Raw genomic sequence first — 11,646 nt, 5'->3', positions numbered from 1 at the left:
TGGAGTGAGAACTCTGATAGTTTTTTTTCTTTTTCTTCCAGCATTGAGAATTGATTTCAAAGCATTTGCACTAATGTAGATTTCCTAGCTCTTTTTGAAAAGTTTAATTTTGAGACAGGGTGTTGCTAGTTGCTAAGTTGTTCAGGCTGTGCTTGAACTTGTGATCCTTCTGCGTCAGCCTGTCAGACTGCTGGCATTACAGGCATGTAACACTATGCCAGGCTGACTCTCATAGATTTTAACAGCAGCTGTATGACAACAATTCTGAATTTTTTCTGTAACATAACATAGTTTATTCAAGGACAAAGCCAGGGAGTGCCTTTGCCCAGCCTGGTTCTGTGCCTGCCCCTAGTGTTGCTCCAAAGCAGTAAAATTTAGACGTGCCCACAGGCTCCCTGTGACTTTTCGTGTTCATTCGGGCCTCTAATATCTATGTCCCATACCCTATTATCCTGAACCTCATTCGTCGTTAGCAGCTCTGGTGAACATTGCTTATGAATAAGCCTCACAAGTCCAAAAATGGGATGAACTTCCATAAGAGGATGCACTTCTACAATATTTAGTCAGTTCTCCAAAGCATTTGGCATATAAGTTGATTTATTCAAAAGAAAAACAAAAGGGTAATAAGAAATTGTTTATAAAACTTTAAAGTTATTAAAATGTTAAGCAGTAGTTGTTTGTTAGCATGTTCACTTCTACCTCTATCTTTCTAATAAGAGTGACATTTATATCCCAGCAAGATTTGCTTGGATATAGAAAAAAATACTCTAATGAAAATCCCATGCTGCAGGCTGAGCTGGAGGGAGCTTTATGAGTGGCTCAGAACCAAACCTTCAAGGCAAGGGACAGACACCGTGGTACTTGGTTTGCAGTAGAGTATCTGGAAAAAACATCCATCAGTTACATTTTTGTAACCCTTGGCTAATGAGTCCCAGTCGGTGGAGGCTGAGCTGAACACCACACAGGCAGCAGACCATCAGCTCCCTTCTCATGAGTGCAAAGATGTCATGAAATCAGGCCTTGTCTTTTCATATAAACTGGCAGCTAATTTCCCCCTTAATTAGTTATAACACTACTTATAGAAAACAAAGGATTTTGTTATTTTCTTACACAGAATCATACCAGAATCCTAGATTTTTTTTCTAAGTACATGACATTTATAAAAACAAAACAAAACAAAAAAGCAGCTTTGTAGTTAGGGATTTTTTCACTATAGATGGTTAACCTGTTCTGAGGGCTCCTTGAACATCGTGTGGTAAAAGAAGAGGATGTTTCATCTCTGTCTGTCGCTGTCCTGTTCTAGCTAACAACTGGTGTGTTTTTAAGTTTTCAAAGTTTGGATATGCAAAATTTTAAGGTGCGGTCCCTATAAGTGTGAAAAGGAGAGCAAAAGTTAATTATAGAGAAAACTTCAGAACATAACTGCTTGCAAGGGCTTTGTTATCAATTAGTCCATAAATTCTCCAAATTATATGAAGTAGAATACTGGTTCTAGGAGAGCAAGTTTCCAAAATCAAGAGGGTTTGGGAAATATGAAACATTTCTCCTCCTGGAAATTAACAGTTCATGTTATAGACTCTTGGGAGTTCAAAAATGAAAACAAAGTAGATTTGTTTTACTGTGGCACTTTTTCACTTCTATTTATACAGTATGTCACCTCTTTTATTTTTAGATTATTGATTTTTGTTTACATAGACCTCTTTAAAAAATATCGAAGGAAACCAAAGTTTTAAAGTTGCAAAGCTAACTGGTAAAAATCCCCCAATCTCATTCTTCTCAGGCTCTAGATCATCATACAGCTTCTTAAATTTTTATGTTTGTCTTGGTTACTTTTTCTTGTTGCTGAGACAAAATACTTGATACCTAGAATAAAGGAGGAAAGGTTTATTTAGCTCACAGTTTGTAGAGGTTTCAGTCTGTAAGTGGAAGGCTCCAAAGCAGGGGAGAAGAACTACACTTAAAAGTATTTCTATTCCACAAGGGTTGAAACATGCCTAAAATACTGTACTAAAGAAATACAACCCTTAGAATTCATCTTAAATCAAATAAATTTGGAGTAATTTATAGGAAGGTACATAGAGTTTGAAAACCATATCAGATGGATATGTAGGTTGTGTTGCATAAAGATAACCTATGCTTCAAAAACATACAGACCTATTCTAATTCAATATAATGCTCATGTCTTGTCATTTTAAGATTTATTGTCTTTTAACAGCATGTGGTAGCTTTGGCGAGTCCCTAAAGGAAGCATGCATGACTTGCTTTCACACACGACCTCTGTTGTCCTTAAGGAAGTAGGTGGGCATGCTCAGTGATGTTCAGTCCTATATACTCATTAATTCCTTGATAATGATTGGTTGTCATATACCAGACTGCGGGAGACAGGAATATCTAATTCATGACTTTCATCCTCATATAATTTCTTTAAAATGGGGCATTTATAAACTGATAAAAATAGATAATGAATTTTTTTTTATTTTAAAGAAAAAAAAACAATAGCACAAAATTTCAAAACAAGATTGTAGGAGAGTAACGATGTTTAATACATTGCATATTGTTATCTTCAAAGTAGTTGCTCATATTAAAAGATATAGGCATGAAAAATTGATCAAACAGTATAAGCACAAACCTTTCTTTTTAATGAGCTAATAGCAATTAGTTTTTAACTGTCTTAACTATTTTTTTGTGTATATATATATATATATACACACACCTACATACATATTTTCCATTTCCCTTTCTTTCCTCCTTTCCCCCATCCTAGTATCTCTTTCCTTTTGAACAATTTCTTCACATTTTAGAATATCTGTTATATATTTTGTATGTTATTTACTTTTTCAGTTTTTTAAAATAGTGAGATAATACAATGTTTATACATGAGAATCTGATTTATTTCACTTATGAATATGGTTTCAAGTTGCGTTCATTTACCTATAGGGGCCTTGAATTTATTCTTCCTTAAACTTTAGTAGTATTTCTTTGTATAAAAAATGCATCTTTAATCCATTTCTTGATTGATGGATATTTAGGTTATTTCCAAGATTTAACTGTAACAAATTGTGCTTCTATAGACATGTGTGTATATATATTACTATGATATGATGTTTTGAATTTTTCTGAGAAAATTCCCTGAAAAGGAATAGCTGGGTTGAATGTAACGTCTAATCTTAGCTTTTTGAAGAAACTCCATACTGATTTCTACACTGGTTGAACCATTGTGCATTCCCACTAATAGAGGCCCTTCCAGCATTTGTTATTGGTTGATTTCTTGGTGATAGCCATTCTTACTGGGGTGAGATGAAATCTCAGTGTTTTAATTTGTATCTCTTGAATGACCAATGATGTTGAACATTTTTTCATATATTTATTTTCCAGTTATATCTCTTCATCTGAGAAGTGTATGTTCATCTCAGATTCCCAGTTTTGGATTGGGCCTTTAAATTTGGGCAGGAGGGTCTGATTTTTTAAAAATTCTTTTATGTTCTAGGTAGAAGTCCTTGTCTGAGACACAGCTGGCTAAAATTTTTCCCACTCTGTGCATTGTCTTTTCACTTTGTTGGTGATTGCTTTTGATGTGCCAAAGATTTTCACAAGATGAGATCCCAGTTGTTGATTCTTTGAAGTGTTTCTTGTGCAGTTTGAGTTTTGTTCATGAAGTCTCTGCCTACCCCTATGTATTAATTTTTCTACTTACTTTCTCTCCCAGTAGATTTAGTGTTTCTGTTTTAATATTTAGATCTTTGATCCATTTTGACTTTAGTGCATGGTGTTAGACATGGGTCTAGTTTTATTCTTTGGCATATGGAAATTATGCAGCAATTTATTAAGGAGGCTATCTTTCTTCCAGTGAACATGTTTGGTGTGTCTAGATAAGGTGTGTTTAGACTTGTGTCTGCATCTTCTGATCTTTTCTACTGGTCCTTGGTCTGTTCTTTTTTTCCAGTATCATGCTGATTCAGATAATGATAATTTGATAATTTCTGTGATTGAAATAACTACCAGTAATATGGGACATATTTTGAGCTCCTTTGACAAGGTCAATTTGAACTTCAAGGACAAGGTGCTTGAGTTCTATACAGGTGATAAGTACCTGTATAGAACTATAAGTACCTGTATAGAACTCAAATCTTGTGTAATACTTCAGCTCCTGAATTTAGGCCAAAGTCATGAGTGGTGCTTAAAACACAGACGATTGGCCTCCCTGATGTGGTGTGTGAAGTGAAAATGTCCTTTAACACTGCTACCAACTATATCGTCACCGTCAGTGACATCAGTATTTACAATGACATTTACTTTTAGGTTGGCCTGAAACCTTTTGTTGTTGGACAGAGGTGATATAATAACATAAGGAAGCCGGATTTTAAAGATATAATATTATACATTTCCTAGACCAATATTAACTCCTGATTAATGCACAATAAGAAAGAAAAGCTTTTATTTTAAAGCAGAAGCTTATGCAGTACTTAATGAGAACATTTGGCCCCACTATCTCAATGATCGTATTTTAAGTTTTTCAGTTCATGCTACTAAGTTTCCCAAATATCAATCAAGTACATGAGCAATAATTCATTTTGGGGAATCATCTTAATTAACTTTATGGGGGCGTAGTGAGGGTATTTAAACAGGGCAGAGGTACAGGCAGTAACAAGTGATCTCAGAAGTTGTGCAATACGGAGACAAAACTTACTTACCAATGACTGTTTATTCTCTGTTTCTATTTCCTTATATCTTTCATCATGCTTTCTCATTGGTGTGAAGTTAAGCAATAGAATATCAGAGCTATAAACGACTTAGAGTCTCTCTGGAAGGCAGTGATGAAATGGTTTAATGTTCAGCTCTTTTTTTTTTTTTTTTTGTCCTTTTATCGGTACCAGGGATCGAACTCATGACTGTCTGCTTCCAAGGCAGGCACTTATGCCGCTGAGCTAAATCCCCAGCCCCTAACGTTCAGCTCTTGAAGTAGACACATTTCAGTTTGAACCATGGCTTTTAGTAGGTGTGTGATGTATGAAATGAGTGAAATAGCATTCTACATGTGATGAAGTCATGCAGGCTAACCATTTAGAATCTGGCACAGTATAAATATGCAAATAAATGTTAATTATTATTAAGTGTATCTTCTATCCTCTATTAAAAATTGCTTGTGACTCAGTGATGTGAAATGACTTGTCAAAATTTTTATGCTTGCTCAGTAAGAGTCAGACTTAATCTGGTTTTGGTCTTATTCCAGACACATCTTACAGACAGAATCTTGTATTTTATGCCATCTTTAAGCATCCAAAGCATAAAGCTCCACTCATCCTTTTCTTCAACTACTTTTTCCATTTATACCATGACATATCTTTTTCATGCATTTCAGTTGTTTTGCTATTGAGTTTTGAGTTGTAGCCTTAATATTCGGCTTTTTCTAAAGCCTGCTGGCTATAGAGCTAAATCCACAGTGGGCTGTACTCCTAATTCAGTCAGATCTCATCAAATTGATTGTATTACTTGTATTATATTATATTGATTGTATCTGTGAATTTCTCTTCTTCTGTTTGTTTGGTTTTCTTCTAACCATCCTCTCTTGAGACTTTCTTTTGGACTCATATGTGACTACATCAGTATGCAAGATTTTATGTTCTTTGTCCATTTCATTCCCTCAAGTCTTTAGTCCTGAGTGTATGTACAGGAATCTGGAAGCCTAGCTCCCATGCCTATGGTCAGACCAAGTGCTGAAGCACAGGTTTCTGTGCTCCTACTAGAAGTTAAGGATCCGGCTGAAGCTAGGAATTTGCCTGAAATTTCACCTTTGGTTGTCTGCTTTTCTGCCCCACTTCTCTGCTTAAGAGTTTTCATCTCAGGGTCTGCCACGGGTGTTCCCTAAGATGCCTACATATTCTTCTGTGGACTAGTTTCATTAAAGAATTTATTTAAGAAGAAACACCAACTATTTTATTTTATTTTTTGTCAGATCATCTTTTTATTGAAATATTTTATTATGCTTCTTAGCTAGCCAGGCACTCCACAGAGCTTTTGTTGATGTCATGAGGGTGCTGATTATCTGCATTGCAGCCCACAGTCTGAGCAGTCCCCAGGATTTCTTTAATGGTTCCACAGAGTTCTCTGGCTAAAGACCCATGCTACATTGGCTAAACACCAGTGACAGTCTCATCAAAAGTGATATTTCCTCTGTGTTTAATGTTTTTCTGCTTTTTTCTGTCTCTTGGTGGCTCCTTGAGGGCTTTGATCAGGGACGAGGCAAATGGCACTACTTCAATTTGGGCCTACTTGTTCTGAATGGTCAGCTTCACTGTAATCCGCAGAACCTTCCAGTCACCAGTGGCCTTGGTGATGTCAGCATCCACTTGTTTTGGAGACAGACTCAAGGGACCCCATCTTGAAGGCCACGGAAGATGTGGCACAGATGTCACCACCGGTGCATCTCATGTACATGACTTTAAGTTCAGGATCGAACTTGGGCAGCATGGTGGAGGTGGCTGGTGTCAGATGAACTCGAATTCTGGACAATCACAGAAAGTTGCACCTTAATCTCCTTCTAGCCAAAAGCTGAAAGAAATACAAACTATTTTGCACATACATTCCCTCATATTCTTTGTTCAGGGGCTAGAATATCATACTATTTACAAGAAAACATACATGAAAGCTATAAAAATGTGAATTGACTCCTTATGGAGAAATCTCATCTATAAAATACATATCAATTTCCTTTTTGTAGCTTTCTTTTTTTAAAATTTTATTTAAAAGGAAAAAGAGAAAAAACAAAACAAAACAAAGCGGTGTAGGGGTACAAGTAATACAGAACTACCAAAAAAAAAAAAAAAAAAAACCAAAAACAAAACAAAACCAAAAAAAACAGTAAGAAATCACCAGTTAATAGGTTACATATCATCATCTTAGAGATAGTTGCTCAAATCACAGTATCAAAGCATACAAAGTGGACATTCAAACAGTGAGACTGCAAACAGTTGTGTTCAATGATCCAACCAAAAACATTAATATGGTCAGCTGTTTAACACCCCTAAACACACTTGCTGTTGTATCCGTTAGAGCTCTTTTTTTTCCCTCTCTTTTTTACAACAAAATATACACATTTTCGGTTTTATTACTCCTTAGTTCTTGTTACTTTTTTTGTGGGGGGGGAGAGAATAAAGTCAAATACTTTTTGTAGCTTTCAATGCATGATCATATCTCTCTCTACTTACGACATTCATGTGTCACAAATGACACCTTCAGATTGAGGAAGTACTGATCTGTGAATTTTTGGAATGACCACTTAATTTCTAAATTATTTAATTTGGTATTTGGCTTAGTGTTAGTTAAAACATTATGGAAGCCAGAAACAAAGCTGGAATGCCACAGCCAGATGCCATTGCTGTAAGGTCCTTGGCACGGTCTCAGGAGTCAGTACCTGACTATATGAATTTGGGACTGATGGCCTTGGGACTGAAGGTCACATCAATACTCAATACATGAGTGTAAAAATGTTAATTGTAAAATATTGAACATTTTGGCAAGGACATTGATGTAAAATTTTAAAAACTTTCCTCTTATTCTGGTTATAATTAAGTTTTAAAGTTTTACGTCAGTGTTCTCTGCCAAAATGTTCCATCCTCATTCTGAATAATGCATAAAGGTATTTGCGCACGCGCATATGCACACGCGCGCGCGCGCGCACACACACACACACACACACACTCATATACAAAAGTTGCTTATTCTTTGCAAAGCAAGACGAGGTCTTAGTGTGCTTAGGTGTTCTCCAGAACCTTATAATTTACTTTTAATTTGCTGTGACTTACCCAGGGAGTTTCAGTATAACCAACTTCACCCTTATTCTGTACATATTCTCAGAAGTAAATGTTTTAGGAGAGTGCAAATACCATGAACACTACTTGGATGAGTTTCTCTCATCCCCGGGCACCCTGAAAACCTAGGAAGAGACTGTTTCTGAATTGCATGAGCAGGTTTTACTGAATTAAGGTTCTAATTTCTTGATGATGGATCTCATCTGTGTTGCATTTGCCATACACCAAGCAAATAACACCCTTTATACATATGCACATACTGCAGGCTGTATGACATTGGCTGGTAGGTAGGTCAGGATTGACTATCACATTTCTCTACTGCAATGTTTGGATGAATTTCCTTCAAAAGTCTGGCCTCCAGGATGATAGAATTGAAAGGTTCTGTGTACTGTTAATTGGAAGGACTTAGTAAGAATTCTCTTAGGTCAGTGGAGACCCTGGATTGTGAAGATCTGGTCTCTGTGTCTCTTTCTTTGCTTCCTGTCTCATGGTATGAGTGAGACATTCTGACATACCCTCTTGTCATTTATCACCTTTAGCATAGGCCCAAAGTGATGCGACGTCCAGTCTTATCCTGAAACTTCCAGAACGTGAATGAAAAACCCTTTTTATCTTTATAAATGAATCTCCTCTGGTATTTTGTTGTAATGATGTGAAGCTGAGTAGAACACACACTGAAATACGAACATTGTTCATTTAATGACTAAGCTATAGTCCTGCAGCTATGTTATTAAATGGACGGATCATTAAATGAGGAATTGTATATAGTATGTACGTTCCAATATTTGGAAGAAAAAATGATCACAGAAAACTCCAACCTGACGACTGCTTTTATTTGTATAACTCTTACATGCAGGACTATAATATGTAAAAGAGCATAAAACCATAGTATTGTACTGTTATAGCACAATCAGCAAAAATTATAGTAGTGTTTAAACAAGATGTACTGAAGAAAAAAAGACATTTAGGATCTATTAAAAAATATGTATAGATCTATACCAAAAAAAAACCCCCACAGGTCTAAAGCCCACATAGTAGGCTCTAAGTCCAACAGCATTTCTTAGTCATAATCTGAACAGTCATTAAACAGGTAGGTCATCAAATCCTAACTTCACTTTCTTGGCACAGAATTTAACTAATTAGCCACACATCTCACTGTTATTTCTGCTTAGTAAGATGTTGAGGGACACAGAAATAAACATGAAAAAATGTACTTGGAAACCAGAAACCTAATATCTAGTTGGAGTTCTTATGCGGCCTTCCAGCCTGGGGTTTTCCCTTTACTAAAGTGAAGGTGCTGGACTCCAGGATGCTGAATGCAGGATGGAAAGTAGAGAACGACTCATTAATGGTCACATTCCGGTTTCAACATTTGCATTTCTTAGACCTTGGGCAGCTTTCCCAGTGTCTCTAAAATGAGGAAAAAATATTTGCCATGTAAAGATGCTAGGACTGCAAGAAGTTTTAGAAAGCATTGAATTTTTCACAGACATTTGGCAAGTAGTAGATATTATTACATTACCTATTCTAGTAAATATATGTTAGCAACTTTGTTCATGCAAAGTGCATCAGATTCATTCTTCTAAGTGCCTATCTTCTGAATAACTAATTTTTACTTTAGTTTTCTTGTTATCTTTGGAGAAGTATGTGCAAAATGAATGTAAGTGAAATTTTCATCTTTCTATTATTTGAAGTGTGTAATAGAGCTAATATATTTTGAACTTAAGTTATGTTTATTAAATTAATTTTGTGCCAGATGTGTGTTATGTGCTGAAACACATGGATGATGGAATCTTTCTTTTTGCTAAAGGCTCAGAAACAGGATATTTCAATGTGATTCGATTAGTGCTATGTGAAGGGTGGGTTAGATACTGTTAGTGCCATTCCAGAAACAATTTCCTCTTTATAGTTGGCAGACCCTGATTTTGTTCTGTCTGGCAGGATTGTTCAGTTAAATTCTTACCCTGTTAGGTTTCCTTCATACTAGACATGTGTATGTGATAGAAAACTGACTAGAAGGGTATCATAGAGGCATGGGAGATTCTTACAGAGTTGCCATCCTGAAAAATTGAGGTTATCTCAAAAGGCACTGCTCTGTTCTTTTTTTGTCTATTTTAACATGAGCACAATGCTCAGTGATGCACCAGCTAGCTTGTAATCATGAAAGATAAACAGGAAGATAAAGGTAAAAGATTCCACAGATATTACGTATGACCCCATTGAACTGCTGAATTGATGCCATGTGTAAGTTAGGCTCAAAATCTTATAATATGCACAAAAAAAAATAAACATTTGTTTTAGGTGCTGTAAACCATGTTTTCTCCTATTTTATAATTAAAGAAATTCCTAAATAATACAGCTCCTTTTAGCTCTATAGCTAAAAGGAAAAGAAATCAAATATTGAATAACAATAGTGCTATGTCACTGTGTGTAACATCACTGTCTTTCTAGACAGAAAATCTGTCCTCTGAGGGATAGAAAGTTCTGGGCAAAAAGTCTCTCATTTGCCATGAAAACTGTCTATCACCTGTAGTTCAGATTGTTACTCAGGCTTCAAGGACAAAAAATACTTGGATGAACCTGTCTCCTGGGAGTTTTAGTCTCCTTTAGACAAGTTTCCATAAAACCTTCCATGCAGTTAGTCACAGTATCACCTGAGTGAACTCATGTTCAGAGGGACTGTGGTCAAGTATTTGAGAGTTCCCTCTGATTTAGATCACACAAAAACCAACAGCAGTCCACGTTTCAGGTTAAATCCTTGCCACATTTTCCAGCAGCGTGGCCTTGGAAACCTTGAATATGGATAGATTCACAGACTGCAGCTGCCAAGATTAACAGAAGACTGGTAGACAGTCTTTTTGTTGCTCTTGTAACTCCCAAAGAGACACCTGCTTTTTTCCTGTAGTTCACTTTTCTCTTTCACTCTGTCTTACTCTTTTGTTTTTCAGGCAGAAGTTGAGATTCACACATAATGGGGAAAATGACTGCTTGTTTTCAGATATGCTATTTGGAGACGCATTTTACACAGTGCCTTGCCTGCATTGTACCATGACTATGCAGCCTTGCTCTGTAGCCCTCATATCTTCCAGCAGTTATGTTGACATTTTGGGCTGCTGGCATTTACATTCTTCTAAGTAATTTGGAAAGTATCCTTTTCCTCTTCATTGTAAAGCCTGTCTTTTGATTGCCAGGTTGAAGGGAGCATTCAGTTTTGTGCCAGTGAGCACACACCTCTTAGGTAGCCCTTCCAAGCCCTCCTATGGTGTCCACCTCAGGGCACCAAATAAACTCACAGACTGTGCTGTGGTTTGCACTAGAGCTACATATGGGGATAATTGCTAAAGGATCTGTTGGGCTGTCATAGAGCACAAGTTAGAATTAAGGGTTAGATGAAAAACTAGAGATTCATGGAAATGCTGTGTCCATGATCTAAAATACAGTAATCTTGAGCTGTTGGGACTGACTTGGCAGTGGGGCAGGCCTAATCAAATCTGAAACTAAAGTCTTTCAAGAATGGCCTGGTTTTGGGTTGGGTCTGTACACTGTTTGTGGGGATCAGATTTGTGTTGCTGTGGGCCTTAAAAATGAGTCCTGCAAGACCAGGATGCAGACTGGGACCATCGAGACTGGCCTAGCATTGTAAAAGGCCTGCAGGTTTGGACTTTGGGTGTAAATCTAGAGTCTGGGGCTAAACAGTCTGCCCTGAAACCCTAGATTTTACTAAGGTGAGCTTGGTCTGTTGCTCAGAGCTGAAGAAATGTCTCATGCTCACTACACTTTTCTTACTGTGCACAGGGAGGACTTCTCAGTCTTGTTCTGCCTGATGTTGGGAAAATTG

At 36.8% G+C, this 11,646-nt stretch overlaps 1 pseudogene; it reads right to left on the bottom strand.

Moving 5' to 3' along the window:
• Positions 1-5,987: 5,987 nt before the first annotated feature.
• LOC134470571 (large ribosomal subunit protein uL11-like) lies at positions 5,988-6,483 on the bottom strand (annotated as a pseudogene).
• Positions 6,484-11,646: the final 5,163 nt, after the last annotated feature.

This window comes from Cavia porcellus, unplaced genomic scaffold (assembly GCF_034190915.1).
Source record: "Cavia porcellus strain 051 isolate PalLab524CR breed Dunkin Hartley unplaced genomic scaffold, mCavPor4.1 scaffold_15, whole genome shotgun sequence".
Classification (NCBI taxonomy): Eukaryota; Metazoa; Chordata; class Mammalia; order Rodentia; family Caviidae; genus Cavia; species Cavia porcellus.
The sequence above is the reverse complement of the archived record's forward strand: the minus strand, read 5'-3'. Positions and strand labels throughout refer to the sequence as shown.